The sequence below is a fragment of the Humulus lupulus genome, chromosome X (genome assembly GCF_963169125.1).
Source record: "Humulus lupulus chromosome X, drHumLupu1.1, whole genome shotgun sequence".
Classification (NCBI taxonomy): Eukaryota; Viridiplantae; Streptophyta; class Magnoliopsida; order Rosales; family Cannabaceae; genus Humulus; species Humulus lupulus.
This window is the reverse complement of record NC_084802.1, coordinates 115148313-115172178: the sequence shown is the minus strand read 5'-3', so window position 1 is coordinate 115172178 and position 23866 is coordinate 115148313. Positions and strand designations below refer to the sequence as shown.

The following is a 23866-nucleotide window of genomic DNA, read 5'->3' as shown; positions in this document are numbered from 1 at the left end:
AAGATATAACAATTCATCCAATTATCCAAATATTTTCATTCACATGAATAGCAGTGCTGATAAGCACACCTCAATATCATCATGCAATAGTCAAGGGCCAGGCCTTATCAGTATCTCATGCTCCCTATTAGTCAAGCAGATATCAATAGTCATATTCCATTCTATTCATTTAAGCATTTAATCATGTATACACAATTACCAAACCCTGAGTCGAGCTTGTCTTTCGTGGCGAATGTACATATCCAGCCAGTTTCAGGAACCCTTAAACCTAGGACGCTCTGATACCAAGTTGTAACACCCTGGATAGCCAAGACCGTTACACTGTGTGTTGATAAAGGTGCAAGACTTGCTAACCAAGTCATTTAATTAGAAATATGTTACTGAAACTACAGTTGAACTAGGGTTAAAAGATTTTGGTCTCAAAGGTTACATTTTTTTATAATCAAACATTTTCTTTTACATGGGATCCCAGAAGTAGTAAAGTTTTAAGACAGTTTACAAAATTTTGGGATTAAAATACAGTTACTAGCCACTCCAAGGAAAAATAGACAATTAGGCTTTTCTCATCCTATTCCACTCCTCGGCCGTGGCGACCAATCAGTTGATTATGTAAACTCAGCTCGGAAGCTCTCCATCTTAGGACTGATCCAACTTTCCATTGCCTTTACCTGCAACACGTAGCACCCGTGAGACAAGGCCCAGCAAGAAAACACAATAATAGAGCATAATCATCAAGCAAACAACCAGGTAACTCATACAGTGTAAACATGTACTCAACATTCCAAACATTCATGTTATTCAAGCATTCATCATACCAAGTCTATCACTTCATATCAATAATCAACTCACATATGATAATCAGGGTTGACACCTTTAGGCCGCACCCTCTATTTACCCCACTGACTCCGGCCCGCTTAAACCGAGCTCAGTAAATATTAAGCTGTCCTCAGCTACCAGTGGCCGAGCCGCGCCCTGTGTGCAAGTATTATTTACGGCACCCTTAGGCTGTTTATCAAATGTCCCATGGCATAATACCATCTATGACATCATACAGAAATAGGGAGCTCTTAGTCCCATCACAAACACATAACCGAGTGTAGTTTTCTTACCTTTAGATTTCGATAGCTTTGTTCAAGTCGATCCTCAAGCATGTTCCCATCTGAGCCCTAGCGTACACCTAGTCAAGGTCACAAGTTAGAACTAACTCTAAACCTCAATTCCAAAACCTAGCCTCGGGACCAATCCCGAGCCCTCGGGAAGCCCTAATTCCACCAAACGAGTTGGTGGAATCAAACCCCGAGCCCCCGGCCAAAAACCCTTAGAAATAACCCAAAAACCCCTTTCTGGGAACAGGGTAGCGCTACAGCGCTCTAAAGTGGGCGCTACAGTGCTACAAGTAGAGCCATCAGGCTCCCAGATGCCCAAGCCTAGCACTGTAGCGCCCTAAGGCTAGCGCTATAGCACTGGTCACAGCCAGACACTACCCAGTTTTCTTCTCTTCGAATTTCCTCGAGCCAAACCTTTCCAAAACTCAATCAAACCTCAACCAAACTTCAAAACAAGCTTCCCAACATCCTCAACTCACCCTGAACAACCTAACCACCAATAATTCAATCACATGCACCCCCAGAACACAAAATTTACCCTGGCTGAACCTAGAGCTCAAAACTCAACAAGAAAAACAACTGAAACCACAGAATTCATGTGACCAAGTTCAGAACTTCTTACCTTCAGCAGAGAGGTTCAACCTTAGGCTAACCTCCACTTCTTCCTTAGCTTTCACTCCTCAAAGCTTCATCCTCAATTCCCTAGAATTCCCACCAAAACTCAGCTCAAAATCTATATTTATAGTAAGAACCAGAAACTGAATTACAACCTCAAGACCTTACCTCAAATGATGAGTAACCTCTGCCAATTCCCCAAGACAAATCAAGGATCCTAGTGTTGAGTCCTAGCCTAAGCCTTCTCTGAACTTTAGCTCCAAATTTCCAGAGATTTGGTGAAGAGAAACCCAAACCGTTAAAGAGAGAAAACCCCTGCTTTTTCCCTCCTTTCGTTTTCCTTCTTTCTTTTTCTTTTCTTTTCTTCAAACTTCCAATACATTCTACACAATCCACTAAGGCATAAAGCTTAATAACACTTATCTATGCTTTTAACTCAAATGACCAATTTGCCCTCCCACTGAAAACTAAGCTTCTAAACCTTCTAAGGGCATTTTAGTCATTACACCCAATTCCTGCTAATTCCTCGAGTGTCTCTAATATTTACCGCTTACTTCCCGACACCTAACTAATCACCAACTCTATTCCTCAATATAAAAATGGACTCCAATTTATTTCCTAAATTCCCATAAATACCCCCAGGCTCGCCCCGAGCTTGGTATAAATCTTGTAACGACCCCAAATTCGCTATTTAGGCTTAAGGGCCTGGAGTAATGTGCCTGGAGGGAATAATGGGATTCTGTGTGTGACTTTTATGAATTTAATGCATGATTATGACTTATTGCACGTTATATGACTATCTGATTATTTGAGATGCATGACTATGTGAATTAGTATGCATGTAGACCTGATTGTCTTAGAATGAGCATGATTGTAATTTGGCCATTTTAGAGCACAACTGTGATAATTGTATTATGTAATCGTGCCATGTGAGTGTGATGTTATTATCAGGATGCACGCATCGAGACGGTCCTAGTGAGCCAGTTAGTCTAAAAGTCACAACGGGATGTTGTACCCGGCTCGGGAGGAGCCTAGGGGTACTTCGGGAATCTTATAAGTAAGTTGAGAATGAGTGGTTAGTTATTGGTAATTGGGTAACCTGGGTAACCAGGGTAACCATTTGTAACTGCTGTGAGTAACAAGTTTTAGATAGAAAATGGTAGAAATGAAATAGAAGTGAAAGGACTTAAGTGCCCTTGAAGGTTTAGCTAAGAAGGATTATTAGGAAGGGGTAATTTGGTCTTTTGGCAAGGGGATTATGAAACTCTCAGCTGGGATATAGGGGGTACGGTTTGGGCATTTGGGTTCACTTGTGGCTTTGATAGAAATTGAAGAGAAGAAAGAGAAGGAGAAAGAATAGTTAGGGCAAGCAAAAAGAAAAGAAGAAGAAGGGTAGAAGGGCTGAAGTGGGAGCTTAGGAGGAGTTCAAGGAAGCTTGTTGGGGTGGATTCTTCACTTGAGGTATGGATTTATTACACACTTAAGTTTGGTTTCTGTGTTGATTTGAGGAATTTAATGCTTGAGTTAAGATTTTCATGGGTTTTGGTTTGAGTTGCTGAATTTGAGATCAAAGGTGTGGATCTTGGGTGTGTTGATGTTTTGATCTTGATTCTAGTGTCTATAGGTTGATAGATTGTTCATATGAAGTTTGGATTTGAGTTTTGGGGTTTAGGTATTGGTTTGGGGTGATTTGGAGAGGTTGAAGCTCGGGAAAACGCGAAGGAAAAACCCAGAATTCTGGGCTGCGTAGGCGTGCCGCGGCACAGGTTTTTCGTGCCGCGGCGGGGGAGCTCCTGACTTGCTGGGTGCCGCGGCACAAGAAAGTTGTGCCGTGGCACAAGGCCAATTTCAGGATGTCATTTTTGGCAATTTTAGGCCTTTGCTCCGGGGGTTCGGGGGATGCCTCCTGTGTGTTGTTTTAAGGTTTTAGAGGTCCCGGGAGTACGGGATTGGTCCCGGGAAGTGGTTTTGGGCTTGGTTAGTATTAAAAGTTTTTTATGTGTGTTGTGACTAGGATTTCGGGGAGGCTCGTGCTAGTGGACCGTGCTCGTGACCGTGGTGCATCGGAAAGCAAGGGATACAGGTAAGAAAACCGTAACACCCGAGAATAGGGCATGGCCCCACTGTGTGATTGCAGGGCATGGCCCCAGATTGTATTATGTGCAAAATGTTTAACCTTAAATGAATCATGATGTGTGTGAATGATTATTTCGAATGTACTATATGTGTGATTATAATGAAATGAACGGCAAGGGCCGAGTGCGGCGTAGGCCGGGTACGGCCGTGGGGCCGAAAGTAACACACAGCACATGGGATGCTTATATTCAGGGTGGGACCCAAGGGATACATAAGTTATCCTCGCGGTGAGAACCGAAACCCCAGGCTTTGGTAAGGCCTCTGGGGCGGCATGGACGTGCTTGTTTATTATGATGGTTTTCCTATTTATCAGTGAATTATGCCAGCTATATGAATTGCATATGTTATGTATTATTTGGGTTTTCTTGCTGGGCTTCAGCTTACGGGTGCTCCGTGTGGCAGGTCGAAGCAAGGAGTCAGTCAACCAGCCATGAGTATGGAGAGCGTGGGGGCGGCGCGTACATGTTCGGCCTGCCCGACTGCTTTGGTTGGGGGCATTTTGTAAATGGCTGTATTGATCCATTCTTTTGATAGTTAACCTGGTGTAAATCTATTTTTGAGTTGTAAATATTTTGTAAACCTTATTTTGGGATCCCAGATGTTTTATACTTACGTTTTCAATGAAGTTAAACATTTTTAAAGAGTACGGCCTTAAATTCTGATTTATCCACACTTTTGGTTTTAGAAACCACTTAGAGTCAGTCAAAAGCACGATTTCTATTCTAAACTCACTTAGTAACGGCTCTAAGGTAGTAGGGCGTTACAAATCTCGTCGTGACTTTTTCGCTGAACCGCTCACTAGGATCGCCTAGAGTCGCAGATTACAGATATATCCACATAATAATGTGGTCTCAAAAATTATCACAATTATTTACATTTATGCCCTCAACGGGCTTCTAACCTAATCAGGGCCTACATGCTTACTAATACACATAGTCATGCATCACAGATATTCAAATAGTCATATAACATGCTTTTAATCATTAAATCACATATAATCCAGTTATGCCCTCCCGGCACACTAATCAAGGCCCTTAAGCCTTATTAGTGAATTTGGGTTGTTACATTGAGGGAGGTATGTGTCGAGGAGGAGGAGGAGGAGGAGGAGCTTGTTGAACAGTAAACGTTGTTACTGGAGCTGGGGGAAGTTCCTTTTATGGTTGCACTCGGGCGGAGATGGCACCCTTATCCTTAGCCGGAGATTTGGTGGTACCCCCCATCTTCGGAGCTGTTTTCTTTGTCACCCTAGGCCTCTTCACCATGGGACTAGCTCCGGTCCCGCCAGCCTTAAAAGCACCCCTCAAATCTGGGGCTCCTGGCAACTCCATCTCTTCACCTAAAAAAGAGCGACCAGAGGATTCAGTTTAAAGAAGTAATTATTCAAAAGCATTATAAACATAAGAAGAAGAGTTGGAACCCTACCCTCCGGGCTAGGGGAGGAATCTATTACGATCAGCTCAGAGGTATTGACCGGGCTAGGCACAACCTCTAACTCTTGGATTAACTGAGGTAGGGGAGAATCTAAAGTTATGGCTTCCTGGATCCTAGGGGGTTCAGTTCCTTCCTAGGGGCTGGACTCATCTACGTACTGCCTAAAACCAGGGGCATACACATCCTGATGCAGGGAAGGCCAGGACCTACGATTTGTCTCATACTCCTAAAAAATGGTAGACCTAAAATGAAGAGTGTTGTCAACTATGATGGTACCTTTGGGGTAGATGTGATCATAGCGTACCACCAAATGGTCCACGCACTGGAGGAGGGTTGTGTTTAGGTCCGGGTCAGTGAGGTGACAACTAACAAGTTGGTTAAGGTTGAATCGAATTAGCCTATAACTAGCAGCAACCCGATCTAACTCTTTGTAAGGGTATGGGTTACCTTGGCCTGAGGGGCCAGTTGTTGCCCCAGACACAGCTTGCTCGGGATCGGGTCCCTGATTATCTTTAGGAGCTCGCCTTTTATGCACCAGCGGTGCCACGTCTTCTTCCTCCTCGGTGTCCTTATTGGCTGGCAAGGCCTCCTGAGAAGGTGGGAGCTCAGGGATGATGGGAAGAGGAGCTCGGGTTCCTCAGAGCTAACGTTTGGCCCTTGCTAATCAGATTGCAAGCCACCGTGGTAGTGTCATTCACAATCTAGCGATAGTCTTTCTCCGGGAGAAAGACTAGACAAGGTCTCGTACTGACCCCCAAGGGTCACAGACCGTTCTGTCCTCGCGAATATAGCTGCACAAAGAACAAACTCAGTCAGAATCCTTAAACAAAAAAATATATAGTGCACAAGTGATAATAGGTTCACGTGCTGAATTCACAAAGATAGAAGACTTACGAGGATGGTTGAAGTATCGATGGTCGCAGTTCTTGAACCCATTTGACATAAATAACAAATCTTTATAGTCATTTGGGTGGCTATGGAGGTCAATGAAAGAGGCGAAGTTTGGAAAAACGAGTGAGGTAGTAAAAATCATCACCTCGCCCCTTCTAGTTGGGACTGGCCTTGAGGCAGAAGAAGTACATGATGTCTTCCGGAGTGGGGACCTCCCACTCATATTTTAACTCTACTAAAAGCCTGTATGAGTTTGGGGGAAGCTGGAATGGAGCCAGTTTAACGTAGTTCAGAAAGTCTACGAAATACTGGTCCAATGGGAGGAAGGCACTGACCTTCAAGTTCTCATCACTCCAAGCCCCGTAGTCATCTTGGATAGGGGCGCAGCTCTGCTCTCCCTCCAGCGCAGGTAGGGCAATAAGGCCATCAGCTCCCATTTCTATCTTTGACTCAGTAGGATTTTGTTAACTTTTCCTTGAGTCGTTATTCGGGAAACTATGTGCTCGGCCTCAAAGAATGTGTCGGGGTCGACCATGATTTCTCTCTCCACCATAGGACCGAAATAAGGGATGGGAGAGTCAGAGGTGACCTGCTTGCCTTTATCTATGTTCTGAGCAGAGGAGCTCGCGCCATTCTTCTTTGCAGGTGCCATGATTCAAATCGCCTAACGAGAAAACGACCTATTAGTAGTCGACCTAAGATGATTTCTAGCCACGGTTGTGGAGGTACGGAAGTCCAAAGGTTTAAGTGGTTTACTTTTGGGATTTGAAAAATTATACGAGCTAAGCTATGCCCTAGCCTCAATGTGTGGTCCCATGCGTGGTCCTAGGCCACACGCTTCGATTTCTTAAAATTCCCCGATACTTCAGGATCCGTGTGTCAAATCCGTCAGACCCACTACTTTCCTTTTGAAAGCGGTTTAATGCAAAACGTCCTAAGGAATTGTAACCTTTAAGCTACCTAGAATTAAACATAAAACCCCATCGGCTTCTACACCCCAAACAAGTATTCAAACCGATTTACCATTAGGATGTTCTTTGAAAAAACCAGAAAGTTTGCCCAGTTTTATGAAAACCTTCTTTTTAAATAAGCCTAATATCGTTTATTGAGCCTAAACTGAATCCTATCACCTATTTACAACACAGACGTATCATAAACGACAATGGGCAAATGATGTTTTTCACGATAGAAAAAAAAACTCACTGTAAAACAAGGAGTTGAAAAATTAAAACCAGGTGAGGAAATACTTACAGTTGATATGATCGGCTCAGAGAAGTGTCGATACGTCCACAAGAAATTTCTTGAAAGCCTTTGAGAATCTGAAGGGCGACAAAGGGTTTTGGCAAGAATTTAAAGAAGAAAATGAGAAATTTTGTTTTTTGAAAAAGAAATTTTTTGAATGCAAAGGTGGTGAGATTTCAGGTCTAATCACCCTATTTATACGTAAACTATGGGAATTAATTTGGGTCATCCGATTGGGTTAGCTCAAGATCCAAAGGCTAAGATTAAATGAACCATACAGCGGCAAAAAGTTGACAGAACAGTTGTTACAGTCCTTGAAACTCGAACGGACGTCAAATGCAGGCAACCACGTGTCCAGTACTTTAGTAGTGGGCAGGCACAATTGTAACGCCTTACTTCCTTAGAGTCGTTACTAAGTGAGTTTAAAACGTGCAATTACTCGCTAACCGAGGTTTCAGGTTAAAAGTGTAGCTAAACTATAATAAAAGTCATATAATTTGAAAATGTAATCATTCACTGAAAATTATAAAGCGTTAAACATTTGGGATCCCAAAATACTATTTGGAAATATTTACAACTCAAAAATATGATTAAAGTCGACTAAACGACAAATTTCTGACTAATACAAAAAATCTCCCAAAAATACCCCTGGCCGATAGCCAGGCAGGCCAAACATGTACACGTTGCTTCACGCTTTCCATACTCATGGTTGGTCGACCTTCCCCTTACCCTTACCTGCACCATAGAGCACCCGTGAGTCGAAGCCCAGCAAGAAAACTCCACACAAGCAATCAACATATGCATATATATCAATCAGCATATAATAAAACCACTAACAGGCTAAACACGTAACGGTCATGCTGTCCCAGGTGCTTTACCAGGCCCTGAGTTCGCGGTCTACACCATGAGGATATGCCAAGTATCCAATAGGGGTCTCACCCTGGCAACTCGCACTTCGCGTACTTAACGCTGCTCCCGGCCCCTGGCCGTACTCGGCCTTGCTGTTCTTGTCCTTTGCCGTTTCTGGCCCTCGCCATTCCCAACCCTCGCTGTACATTTACAGATATACAACACATAGCATAAAATTAAAAAACACTTAAACAAATACAATCATACACAATAGGGCTACGCCTTGCATCATAATCACATAGGGTTGTGCCCTGCAACACAAACTATAGAGCCACGCCATGCTCTATGGGTACAAAAGTTTTCTTACCTGTGTCCTGAGCTTTTCGAGCATCGATATCCCGAGCACAATCCCCCATTCCGAGCCTCGCTGAGAACCTAGTCACAACGTATCAACAATATCCATCCATCAAGTTCTAATCCATTAAATAACTTTGGGTTATAATTTTAGTCTCTGAGACTTTGAATTCTATCAATCCGGGTGATAAAATCCATCCCGAGCCTTAACTTTTGGATTCCCGAGCCTAAAACCTTCTTGGGGTCCAAAAACCCACTAAGCGCCGTGGCCCCAAGGCCTTATGTAGCAGCTCGCCTCAACTAGAAACCCAACCCCAAAATTCAGCCTATGCGCGTCGCAGCCCAATCTATGGTGTGTCGCGGCCTGCCCTTCTTCCTGCCTCCCAATTGTTCTAGAGGGCCGCGGCTCAGAAAGAATAATGTCGCAGCCCGACCCTTCGAACCCAGAAAAATCCTCCATATTACCACCAAGACCAAGCCAATTTACCTCAAAATCAATCTAACAATCCAATTCAATCACCACAGAAGTTCTACTATAGTCTCAGCAACAAAACCTAACAAGAACTAACCCCAAACCTCATCTAGAAACTCAACAGTGATCCACCACCTAGCTCACATGCATAACCTTGAAACACCAACAAAACTCAGCATAAACTCAGATAATTAAGTGTTAGGATCCTTACCTTAACTGATAACTTTGCCCTTGAGCTAATCCTCAACCACGGCCAGCTTCAATTCGTTAAGAACTAAGCTTGCCAATTCCTTAACTCATCAAAGTCTTCAAACACAAGAGGGAGAAGGGAGAGAACTAAAGGAGGGAGAGAAAGGTGTTTCGGGTCGATTTATTATGCTCTCAATGTTTCCTTAGTTTTTTTTTTTCTTATCTAAGTCACTTAAGTTACCTCCAAGGCTCGGGGACCAAAAACGTCACCGAGGGAAAAATGGTAAATTTCCTCGGTAATCCATCCTAAACGTTCTAACTTCAAATACATCTCCAAACATTTATTTTCATAACCTGATAACCCATAAAACGTCTAATGCTCGAAATACCCCTCGGTTCGCTCCGAGTTAGGTATTCGACCCCGTTGTGACTTCCTAGCTAAACTGCTCCCTAGGACTGTCTCGGATCGTGCAACGCGAATATATCACAATATTCAAAAATATTACATTTATGCCCTCATCGAGCTAAAATTACTAACATGCCCCTAATAACCAAACAAGGCCCACATGCATATTTAATTCACCTAAACATGTATCTCTAATCACATACTCATCAACTTCACATATTAATATAATAAATCACTTATTGCCCTCCAGATACGCTAATCAAGGCCCTAAGCCTTATTTGGGACATATTTGGGATGCTATAACTATCCCCTCCTTACAGAAATTTAGTCCTTGAAATTACTTGAACAACTCGGGATACCGATCCCGCATATCTGATTCATGCTCCCACGTCGCCTCCTCAACCTTGTTGGTCCTCTACAGCACTTTCACCAAGGCGATGGTCTTGCTCCGCAAGACTTTATCCTTCTGGTCGAGAATCTGAACCGGCTTCTCCTCATATGAAAAATCCTGGTCCAGCTCCAAGTCCTCATAACTCAATACATGAGTCGAATCTGATGCATACTTCCGGAGCATGGGCACGTGAAAAACATCATGGACCCCTGATAAAGCTTGAGGCATCGCCAATCTGTAAGCTACCTCTCCAACCGTTCCAGAATCTCAAAGGGGCCAACAAACCTAGGGCTCAGCTTGACCTAAACACCAAACTGTTTCACTCCTCTAAAAGGTGAAACTATAAGGAACACATGGTCACCGACCTGAAACTCTACGCCCCTGCGTTTCAAGTCTGAGTAAATCCTCTGGCGACTCTGGGAGGTGAGCATTTGAGCTCTAATCTTTTCAATCGCCTCATTGGTCCTCTGAACCTTCTCAAGACCCAAGTATCTCCTCTCACCCGTCCCATCCCAATGAATAGGTGATCTACACTTCCTCTCATATAGCATCTCATACGGAGCCACTCCAATAGTCACTTGATAACTGTTATTGTACGAAAACTCAATCAAAGGGAGATACTTACTCCAAGATCCCCCAAAGTCCAGCACACAGGCTCGTAGCATATCTTCCAGTATCTTAATCATCTTCTCAAACTGTCCATCTTTCTGAGGATGATAAGCGGTATTAAACTGCAACTGTGTGCCCATAGCCTTCTACAGACTCTCCCAAAACTTGAAGGTGAAGGTGGGGTCCCTGTCGGATACTATCAACCTCAGAGTCCCATGAAGTCGAGCAATCTCCTTCACATACTTGGCATACTGCTCCACAGTATAAGTCGTCCTGACAGGTAAAAAGTGGGCGGACTTGGTATACCTATCCACAATCACCCACACTGAGTCATGCTGCCCCACGATCTTTGGCAAACCAACCACGAAGTCCATGGTGATATCCTCCCACTTCCACTCTGGAATCCCTAGAGGCTGAAATAACCCTGCTGGCCTTTGATATTCAGCCTTTACCTACTGACAAGTTAAGCACATGGCTGCATAATCCACCACTTCCCTCTTCATTCCCGACCACCAATACAAGGCTCTCAAATCTTGGTACATTTTCTTCGTACCTGGATGTAAAGAATAGGGAGTGGTATGCGATTCATCCAAGATCTCTCGTCGGATATCAGAATCCATCGGAGCATAAATTTGCCCCTTGTACTTCAGCAATCCCATCTTTGAGATAGAAAAGTCCTTAGCCGCTTCAACTAGGACATTCTCTTTGTGCCCTCTAAACTGGGAACCCTTCCCTGCGCCTCCTTGATCCTCTCAAGGAGTGTAGACTGAAGAGTGATGTTGGCTAACCGACCAACCACCAACTCTATACCTGCTCTAGTCATCTCCTCAGCTAACTTATCAGATATCTGCCTCGAACTGAACAATTGTCCTGGGCCCTTCCCAGGATGGTATAGAATATCGCAATCATAATCCTTTACCAATTACAGCCATCATCTCTGGCACATATTCAATCCATCTGAGTAAAGAAGTACTTCAAACTCTTATGATCGATGTATATCTCACACTTCTCACCATATAGATAATGTCTCCAAACCTTAAGTGCAAATACCATCGTTGCCAACTCTAGATCATGTGTGGGATATCTCTGCTCATACTCCTTTAACTTTCTTGATGCGTAAGCTATCACCTTTCCGGCTTGCATCAGCACACACCGTAAACCCTCTCTGGAAGCATGACAATAAACCACAAACTTCTGATTGTCTGTCGACAGACTCAACACTGGAGCGGTGATCAATCACCGCTTCAATTCCTTGAAACTGTTCTCACACCTGTCAATCCACACATACTTTGTCTTCTTCCTCGTCAATTCAGTCAACGGTGTGGCTATCCTGGAGAACCCCTCAACGAACCGCCGATAATACCCTGCCAATCCCAGAAAACTCCTAACTTCAGGAACACTACTCAGTCTAGGCCAATCTCTCACTGCCTCAATCTTACTTGGGTCAACCAGAATCCCCTCCTTACTGATAATATGGCCCAGAAATGTGACTTGCGGTAACCAAAACTCACACTTCCTGAACTTAGCATATAACCTATGCTCTCTTAACCGCTGCAATACCAAACAAAGATGTTGCTCATGCTCTGTCTCTGACGGAGAGTATACCAGTATGTTGTCAATAAACACAATCACGAACTTGTCCAAATAGTCCTTGAAAACCTTATTCATCGTGTCCATAAAAAGCTGCTGGGGCGTTGGTTAATCCAAAAGACATAAACAGGAATTCATAATGTCCATATCTTGTGCGGAAAGCGGTCTTGGGTATGTCCTCCTCTTTAATCCTTAGCTGATGGTAACCTGACAGGAGATCAATCTTAGAAAACACTGTCTTTCCCTATAGTTGGTCAAATAAATCATCGATCCTAGGCAGTGGGTACTTATTCTTAATGGTCAACTTGTTCAGCTCCCTCTAGTCAATACACATCCTAAGAGATCCGTCCTTCTTCTTGACAAACAACACCTGAGCACCCCATGGTGAGAAACTCAGTCTGATGAACCCCAAATCCAGTAACTCCTGCAACTCAATATTCAATTCCTTTAACTCTACCAGAGCCATTCTGTAAGGTGTCCTAGATACTGGCTCTGCCCCTGGCGCCAACTCTATAACAAACTCGATCTCCCGTTGTGGCGGCAACCCTGGAAAATCTGTTGGAAATAAATCTTGAAACTCACATACCAATCTGGTCTCACTCGGTTCAACCGACACAACCCTAGAGGTATCCACAATGTTCGCTAGGAATCCTATGCAACCTTCCTGCATCAGGTCTCTAGCCTTCAGTGCTGAAATCATAGGTACCCGCAGTCCACTAACTGTCCCCACAAATACAAAGGGTACCTCCCCTTCTGGTTCAAAAGTCACCATCCTGCGCTTACAGTCAATCGTCGCCCCATACTTCGATAACCAATCCATCCCTAGGATCATATTGAAATCATCCATCACTAGCTCAATCAGATCAACGGACAATTCCCTACCGTCTATCTCTACTGGTAATGCTCTAATCCATCTCCTAGAGACTACCAGTTCCCCAGTTGGCAACAAAGTCTGAAAACCCCTAGCATACAAATCACTAGGTCTACACAGCTGATCTATCACTCTAGCAGACACAAATGAATGAGTAGCTCTCGAATCAATCAATGCAATATAAGAAGAACCAGCACTAGAAATTTGACCTGTCACGACTGAGGGGCTAGCCTCAGCCTCAGTCTGAGTCAAGGTGAATACTCTGGCAGGAGCGAGGCTATCGCCTTGCTTCGGCTCCTCTTTCCTGGCTTGCAGGTAGTCCTTGTTCAGATGATTGACACTCCCACAGATAAAGCAAGCCTTGATCCTGCACTCTCCCTGATATCGTCGTCTGCATCGAGGACACACTAGAAAGCTTCTCCAGTTGTCACTTCCATCATGACGCCCACTAAAAGCACCCCATGCTCTCCTATCTGATCTAGGAGGAACAAAAAAAAAACTAGGGCCTTTCTCTTCTATTCAATGGGGCCACTACCCCGACTAGATCTAGTAAAAGGAGGCACCGTCCTCCTGGCATCGCGCCTAACAGTGCTCTCTCTCCATATTTGATCCTCGGCAACCTCAGCCGTAAGGGCCTTGTCCACTACCTGAGCATACGTAGTAGTCTCTGGATTCAAAGTAATCTTAACATCACGAGCGATCATAACATTCAACCCCCACATAAACTGATCCCTTCTAGGCGCATCTGTCGGCACCAAATCCAGTGCGAACTTCGCCAACCGGTCAAATCTCAAGGCATACTCAGTAACTGTCAATCGGTTCTGAGTTAGGTTGATAAACTCATCAACCTTCACAGCTCGTACTGCAACACTGTAATATTTCTCATTAAAGATGTTTATGAACTCTTCCCAAGTCATAACTGCAACATTCCTTCTCTGAGTCACTATATCCCACCAGATGCGGGCATCCTCTCTGAACATGTAGCTAGCACAAGCTACCCTCTCGTTCCCTACCACCCTCATAAAATCCAAGATGGAGGAAATCATATTCTTCCACTGCTATGCCCGCAGTGGGTCTGGTCCACCCTCAAAGGTGGGAGGATGATGCTTCCTGAACCTCTCATACAAGGGCTCCCACCTATTCTCCATAACAGGCTGAACCGGCACTGGCGCCACAGCCTGCTGAACTGACAACCCAGTGGCCTGAGGAGGGGCCTGCTGCCTCAGCTATCAAAGTTCTTCCTCTGTTCGATGTAGTCTAGCTTCCATTTCGACAAACATTTGTTGCCAATTCTGTGGGGCAGGTGGAGGGTCCTGACCCTGGTTGTCATCCTCAGCCCTACTGCCGCGGAGTCTCGATGATTGTCGAGGAATCTCAACAATATGCCTACAATCAACAACGCCGCTCATCAGGCATGATAACAACATCCAAAACCACCTCCCAATTCACATCAGCCAACCATAAACAGCAGTCCACAATACACAAATAGTATACAACACTCAATGGGCAATGCCCTAGCATCATGCATATGTTAACTCATTCATCATGCTCTATATAAAATAATCAGGCATACAGGGCATTTAAACACATATAATTCAGTCTTTACCATCCAACCCTGAGTCAAGCTTGTCACTGACAACGAGCGTACATGTTTGGTCAATCTCCAGGAACCATAAACCTTGGCTCGCTCTGATACCAAGTTATAACGATCTACTTCCTTAGATTCGTTACTAAGTGAGTTTAAAATGTGAAATTAACTCGCTAACTGAGGTTTTAGGTTAAAAGTGTAGCTAAACTATAATAAAAGTCATATAATTTGAAAATGTAATCATTCACTAAAAATTATAAAGCGTTAAACATTTGGGATCCCAAAATACTATTTGGAAATATTTACAACTCAAAAATATGATTAAAGTCGACTAAACGACAAAAGTCTGACTAATACAAAAAATCTCCCAAAAATACCCCTGGCCGACAGCCAGGCAGGCCAAACATGTACACGTCGTTTCACGCTCTCCATACTCATGGTTGGTCGACCTTCCCCTTGCCCTTACCTGCACCATAGAGCACCCGTGAGTCGAAGCCCAGCAAGAAAACTCCACACAAGCAATCAACATATGCATATATATCAATCAGCATATAAAAAAACCGCCAACAGGCTAAACACATAACGGCCATGCCGTCCCAGACGCTTTACCACGCCCTGAGTTCGCGGTCTACACCGTGAGTATATCCCAGGTATCTGGATAGGGGTCTCACCCTGGCAACTCGCACCCTGGCAACTCGCACTCCGCGTGCTTAACGTTGCTCCCGGCCCCTGGCCGTACTCGGCCTTCGCCGTTCCCAACCCTCGCCATACATTTACAGATATGCAACACATAGCATAAACTTAACAAATACTTAAAAAAATACAAGCATACACAATAGGGCTACACCCTGCATCATAATCACATAGGGTCGTGCCCTGTAATACAAACTATAGGGCCACACCCTGCTCTATTGGTACAACAATTTTCTTACCTGTGTCCCAAGCTTTCCGAGCATCGATATCCCGAGCACAATCCCCCAGTCCGAGCCTTGCTGAGAACCTAGTCACAACGTATCAACAATATCCATCCATCAAGTTCTAATCCATTAAATAAATTTTGGTTATAATTCTAGTCTCCGGGACTTTGAATTCTATCAATCTGGGTGATAAAATCCATCCTGAGCCTTAACTTTTGGATTCCCGAGCCTAAAACCTTCTTGGGGTCCAAAAACCCACTAAGCGCCGTGGCCCCAAGGCCTTATGTAGCAGCCCGCCTCAACCAGAAACCCAACCCCAAAATTCAGCCTATGTGCGTCGCAGCCCAATCTATGGTGTGTCGCTGCCTGCCCTTCTTCCTGCCTCCCAATTGTTCTAGAGGGCTGCGGCTCAGAAAGAATAATGTCGCAGCCCGACCCTTCAAACCCAGAAAAATCCTCCATATTACCACCAAGACCAAGCCAATTTACCACAAAATCAATCTAACAATCCAATTCAATCACCACAGAAGTTCTACTATAGTCTCAGCAACAAGAACTAACCCCAAACCTCATCTAGAAACTCAAGAGTGATCAACCACCTAGCTCACATGCATAACCTTGAAACACCAACAAAACTCAACATAAACTCAGATAATTAAGTGTTAGGATCCTTACCTCAATTGATAGCTTTGCCCTTGGGCTAATCCTCAACCACAGCCAGCATCAATTCCTTAAGAACTAAGCTTGCCAATTCTTTACCTCATCAAAGTCTTCAAACACAAAAGGGAGAAGGGAGAGAACCGAAGGAGGGAGAGAAAGGTGTTTTGGGTCGGTTTACTATGCTCTCAATGATTCCTCAGTTTTGTTTTTCTTATCTAAGTCACTTAAGTTACCTCCAAGGCTCGAGGTACCAAAAACGTCCCCGAGGGAAAAATGGTAAATTTCCCCGGTAATCCCTCCTAAACGTTCTAACTTCAAATATATCTCCAAACATTTATTTTCATAACTCGATAACCCATAAAACGTCTCATGCTCGAAATACCCCTCGATTCACCCCGAGTCAGGTATTCGACCCCGTTGTGACTTATTAGCTAAACTGCTCCCTAGGACTGTCTCGGATCGTGCAACACGAATATATCACAATATTCACAAATATTACATTTATGCCCTCAACGGGCTAAAATTACTAACATGCCCATAATAACCAAACGGGGCCTACATGCATATTTAATTCACCTAAACATGCATCTCTAATCACATACTCATCCAGTTCACATATTAATATAATAAATCACTTATTGCCCTCCAGGCACGCTAATCAAATTCCTAAGCCTTATTAGCAAATTTGGGACGCTACAACGATTTTACATGGCAGAAGCCTAAAAGCCCCATACTGTGCATGTCAGAAAGTGACGACATCGAGCACGAGCTGAAACTTTGAGGGCAAATGTTGTACCCTTAAATTAGCACAAGTTCAATTACTCAGCTCGGGGCACAGCTAGCAGATGGATATCTGAAAAAATAGCCAAGTAGGATATTTGGTTAACGCTAATGTGAGAAAGCTTGAGACTCAGTTCAGTTCATACATGATACACGGGTTATTATCACACCGCCTCTCAGGATGACAATTGAGTTCGAGACTTATAATGACCAGATCCAACTTTGGGCGCTCTTAGTTTACTCGTGCTAAGGTTTAGATAGACTCTGAACACAAGCTCGGGTGAGATATTCAGCTCGTGGAAACCTGGATAAAGCGCACGCTGAAGGATCCCAAGCGATTCGGAGGCTCCTTATGCGCTCATTGATGCCCAAGCTATATTGTATATTTATCATTTATTATCCGAGATAGCAAGAGTATATTCTATTCTGTTATCAAATCATATCTCAATGTAAATGAGAATAATCTGTATTAAATGTATACCTTATTTATTCACGCGGTTACCCAAACCTGTCCAAGAAATTCATCTATAAATATCAGGAATAAAGGGCAAGGAAGTGGACGACCATTTTTTGTATTACCAAAGCTCTGTAGAAATTAAGAGAGAAAAATAATAATATTAATTCATAGACTAGGTGGGTTTTAACCATTGAACCGCGTAAAAATTATGTTCATGAGGGTGTTTATTATTTCATTACAATTTATAATTTAGCGCTAATTGACCTGTTTGATTTCTTAATATACTGCTGTCGAAAAACCGCGTCAACAATAATAATAACTATAATACTAAAGCTTAATCATCTTAATGCTTTTTGGGAAATAAGTATACTAGTAGTGACAACAAATATAACAAAGCAAATTAAGATGAAAACTATCCTCTAGTAGGAGTGGTGTCAAAGTGATAAACGTCTGAGTAAGGTCTACTTATAGCACTCTGGAATTCAAGAAGACTTCATTTTTAAGAAACAAGTAAATAATACAAATAGCTCGCATAAGAAAAAAAAATTATGAACAGAATACAACAAAATCCAGCTGTGAGAGATGGATGACCATTTCAAGGAAATTGTGTAATTCAGTGACCATAAGTCCGAAAATAATGGTCTGAAAAGTTTATATAAATAAGCTCACTAAAACACAATCTCTACTCTCTGTCATTGCGTCCGAATCCTGCTATTTTCGGCACTTCTCACCTGGAAGAAGAATGGATGGGCCTGAAATAGAAAAATCAAATGCATAAAATAATAATAACAATAAATAAATAAGCATGGCATTGCTTCAGCAGAGACCTAATATAAATAAAAGAGAAGAAAGTTAACGAAGCTAGTGATCCCATCGTACCATTGCTTCTCTTGCGGTAAGCCTATCTTGATGATCATAACGGAGAAGCTTATCCAGGAAATCAATTGCCTGCATGTTTGGAACAAGAAAACGAGTTCACGGAACAGGTAAAATTTAATATGCTCAAGTTATTGACAAAAAATAACCTCTGGGGAAACAAGATACCGGTTCTCTGCATTAATAAAATTTGACCAAGGCTTTCTGCTGTGTCTGTTTGGAGTTCAAAAGAAACAAATATACCATATGTGAGCGTTTGTGTCAAAAACAGCTACTCTTTGTTTTTTTCTCCGATATGCACTCCTTTATATATTTCTTTAAAAGTGAGGCCGTGTAAAAAGATAATAAAATAAAAATTTACCAAATTTTTTTAATAGATGTACAAATATTAAAGTTTTATGATTTAAAATGATTAAGGCTCACCTTCCAACAAGGGCATCAAGCTGAGGATCAAGCAAAAGATGATAATTATTTAAATATGCATTTAACTCATCAGTTCCCAAAACCTGAAAAAATTATCTTTAAATAATTACTTTTGATCAAACAAGCATTCATAAGTATGACAGTGAGCAATGACTTGTTCAAAAGCACGCATGCATAAACAATTGATTCAAATCTTTTAACGAGGTATGATACTAGAGCTGGCAAGCCAAGTACAGTGATACAGAGTGCCTTCAGCAATGCTTTATTCAGAATGTCAATGATGTTGAATCAACAAGGCTATGCAGCCGCAAAAGTAAGATTCCAGAATACCAAGATTCTGTTTGCAGCACGCTGATAACAGATAGTAAATGAAACTTTGGATGACTTCTAAGGTGTATCACTGAGAAATATTTGGCGACTCATAAATTTTTACACAGTTAAGGAGCAAAAAAAAAAAAAGTTTCAAATCACAATTACCCTAGCAATTTTGACGAGTTGGTCATGATTGTCATTACCATAGAAGAATGGCTCCTTGCGAAATATCTGCAATGGGAAGGAAAAAAACCACGGAAAAATTTGTCACAGTTAACAAGAATATGCTCTACAAGTTTAAAGTAACTAAGATGCACCGTCAATGGGACACTTCAGCATTTACTCACCATTCCTGCAAACATACAACCAAGGCTTCACATGTCCAATGAGTAATCATGGTCTTGTAAATCAACAAGGAGTTCAGGTCCCTTAAAATACCTTTTAAACACGTTAAATTAGTTACTTTCTTCAACATAAACATACAATACACACATGACAAATCCTCCAACCCCTTATGAAAAATCTACATAGTGTACAATTATAACCAGAAATTAACACTCAACACCATTAACAATTTTCATCAAATCAGATGAAATGACACTCTTCAACAAAATTGATGACAACTGGGTTAAAAACAAGAACTCAAATGTTATCAATTCCAATACATCCTATCAATTAACACAAGAAGCCTATGCTAAGATCAAATCTCACAAAATATGCTGATGTCTTCTATATGCAATCTGGCCCATATAAAAAAATTTCCACATAAATATGAAAATGTTACACGTTAGAAGTTGACAAAGTATGTGAAATGAGTGCATTAACCAAGAATAGTCATTCTGATAACATAGGTAAGCAAGTCATTTGTATATGCATACTTCATAGATAAAAAGGCTTAAAAGCCAAAATTGGAGAACAGATAAAAGAAGTCTCTCATCTTCAACATCCTTTGCAACATCAAAAACCATCATACTCTTTAGACTCCTTTCCCAGGGTAAACTGAAAGGCAGTGTTAAAGAATTTAGGGGAACCGCATTGTTTGGCATGGATTGATTAAAAAAATATATATTTGAAAAACCCATAAATTACCTTGAAGCTACCCGCACATTGAATTCTTTGCCAGGATGATAGAATTCAGCAAGACCTCAGTCAATCAACAGAAGCTTTCGTAGTTCATGATCAATCATAACATTGTGAGGCTTGACATCTCTGTGCATAATCCCTTGTGAGCGACAGTAATCTAGCGCCTACAGTTACATGTCCAGACAATGTTCAGATGCAAAATTAATTGAAACAGTCCCTAACGATCACATTAAAAAAAAAAAAAGTGGACCATGTTTACAGGGAGAAATATAAGAAAATTTGGGTATCAAATGTGAACCAAGAAGTCAAATGGCAGCCAATTATCCAACCAATTAAGAGAAGACAGTAATTATACAACCATTTCATATAAAAATATATTAACTGCATGATTATCCCAAGACCATACTCAAGTAATGGTGAGACAAGCAAAGTAGCCTTAACATCTGCCTTTGTCTTATGGAAACAATCACAAGCATTTCATAATCAGTTTAAGTTGAGGAAAAACATGTGGTTCACAAGTACCATAATATAAAGAGCTTACCAACGCTTGTGAATGTAAATGGGATAATACACTATCCACATCAGCTGAAAAATAATGAATCAATGATGATACGTGACAAGGAACATCTTGTGTGGTAATTTTATAAGGTAATTATTGTCTAGTTAAAGGGTAAACACCAAATAACTACTAACAAAAACTATTGTTGTGTACACAAACCAATGAGGAGAAGCTATATTCTAAACAGTACTCTACTAAGAGCGGATTATTTTTTTTGATTCCTTAAGCAACAAACAAATCGTCTATTTAGCAAATCTAAGCAGAATCCTACAATTTAAAGAGAATTACTATAATGAAGAAACAAACTTTAAAATTCAAATAAATTGTGATGAGACAAGGTGAAACAACTTTTAGAAGCTCGTATAATTAATAGCGGTTGGATACAAAATTTTGAAGTCTGTACTGTTCACATGCTAAAAAATAAAGCTAGGAGTTTTTGAATGCCGATCCCTAACAATATCAAAAAGCTTCACAATATTTGTTCCACCACAAAGATTCTGCAGTATTTTTATCTCCCGCTTGATCTGCATAAAATGCCACTTGTAACTACAATATTGAATAAATAAAGACCCTATACACACAATAAGGGAATATGAAACTTCCTCCACCAATAACAACCATATAATTATGGTACACTTTCGTCATTATTCTTTACACAGCCTAAGTAATAGCTCACCTTCGTCTTCTTAACAGGTTTAAGGATCTTGATGATGCATTTTTCATTGTTGGTGACATTTATACCTTCAAATACCTCACTATATTTTCCTCTTCCCACCTTTCGAACAACCTCATAGTCATCTTGATCACTGAACATAAAAAAATTATGTTAAAAAAAGAAGCACTCGAAGGATTCGAGTTCAAACTCGCCGTAATTACAGTGAATTAACATGTGAGTATATTTCCTACAAATCAACAAGTCAATCACATAACATAACATAAAACTTAAGCCAAAACATCATCCATTCAAATAAATCTACAATAGATTTATAGTTAGTTGAAGCAATACTCCGTTGAAAATTAGGGAATACATGAAAAATTCGATTTGAAGCTCCCAAAACCGCTTGAATAATACAAAAGAATTTCAAATAAATATAAACACGGCTCCAAACTTCACTGATTCAAAACGAGACCCGAGAAAGACTAAAAGCAATTAAATTGAGCATGATATGGAGAGCGATTAAAGATAAAATAAAAGAGAGAATAGGAGTTTGGAAAGCGAATTCTAACTCCCACTGTACGGCGAGGGATTCGTAATCCCAGTACTCTCTAGGGCGATGAACATTAACGTCCGCCCAAACTCGAGCTCTGGACATGGCGATTGAATTGCGAAAGGCGAATTTATACAGAGATTTGGTTGGAGGGAAGAATTTATATAGAGATTTGATAGCGGGAATGAAATATATGAGAATTATTAGGATGTACTAATATAATCATAAATATTATTTTATAATCACAATAATTAACAAATACTTATTAATTACTAATAACTATTATAATGGGATGGTTACACCTATTAATTATATTAAAGGCACATAGTGGTACCTGATGACTATATGTTCACCTATTAAACTATAGTTCAAACACCACTGTTATAATAAACCTAATTATCCTACTAATACCCTTAGGGTAAAAGGGCATATATAGTTGCAAGTATGTGAATGTGGTGGTATGTTGGTAAGAGTTACTCTCCATTGGTATTCTATAACTACTGCACTTGATCTTGTGTATTGTGTGTTTCTTGGCAGATTTGAAGGGTGAAATGGCTCAAGATTGGATTGGCAATATGAGAGGTATGTTGTCTACATTTCTAAACTAATGCCCTAAATAGAATGTATTCTTGGATTGATTATGAGCATTAATTGATTGTGAAATCTGTTTTAAGCATTGATGATGATGCTTTTATTATGTTTACAAACTAACAATTGGTATCAATCAGGTTCATTCGATTTTAGAGCTTAATATTTTGACATAAACTCAATTTTTCAAAATCTGATTTTTTTCACAATTGTTAGAGCTAGGAATGATAATGAAAAAATAAATAAAAAATAAAAACATAGGAATGGAATGGAATCAAATAAAATTTAATATGTTTGTATTAAGATGTTTTATTTTATATTTTTAAATGGAATAGTAGAAAACTAATTTATTGGAAGAATATTCTAATAATTTAATAACATGTTTACTAAAGGATAAAATGACATGTTTTGTATCACTATTAATAACTAATAAGAGAGGTTTGTGCCATCCACTCATATTAAGAGAAATGAAAAGGAATAATTCTCCTTCCATTTCTTTGGGAAAAGTCACTATTAATAAAGACTATTTCTTTTTTTATTTTTCTTTAATAAATAAAATTTAAAAATAAATCTACCCTTATAAAATTCTATCTCATCTAACCCTAACATAGAATGTTATGTTATTCAATTTTCTTCTTCATTTTCATAGTGCTTCTATTTATCAAAATTGTGTAAATTTCTACTTTTACTCCAAAGCTATAATTTATTTATAACTAAGTAAGATTTTATGAATTTTTTCTAATTTGAATTATGTATATTCTAATTTTGATAGTGTAAATATATATATTGTGTTTATGTATTGTGTATTATATCGATTGTTTCCCCTCAAATGTCATTGAATGAATGCATTTTAATTGAATTTTCACTGTATGATTTTTGTTTTATTGATTATATCTTGAATCTTGTGCCAAGATTTTATTTTGTTAAAAACAATTAAAGAAAAGCTTATACAACTGATGAAGGTTTCGTAAATATTTTTTTAAGAAAATGCTTATATGATAGATAGACCAAGATTTATTAAAAAAAAATTAAGAAAAAACTTATACTGAAGTTTTCTCTTTAAATAAAAAATATTAATTTTACAATTATTATGTAATCTATTACATTTTTCAATATTTATATATATAATATATATATAATACGATTTGTAATCTGTCACCTGTCTTCATATTTATATATATATATATATATATATATATGCACACACGCATCTTTAAGAAAAATAAATTCAGAAAAAAAATAAATATTCCTTATAGTTAGACT

The 23866-nt window shown here is 40.5% G+C and overlaps 1 pseudogene; it reads right to left on the bottom strand.

The window, feature by feature from the left end:
- Nucleotides 1-18019: 18019 nt before the first annotated feature.
- Nucleotides 18020-22266, bottom strand: LOC133807329 (casein kinase II subunit alpha-2-like; annotated as a pseudogene).
- Nucleotides 22267-23866: the final 1600 nt, after the last annotated feature.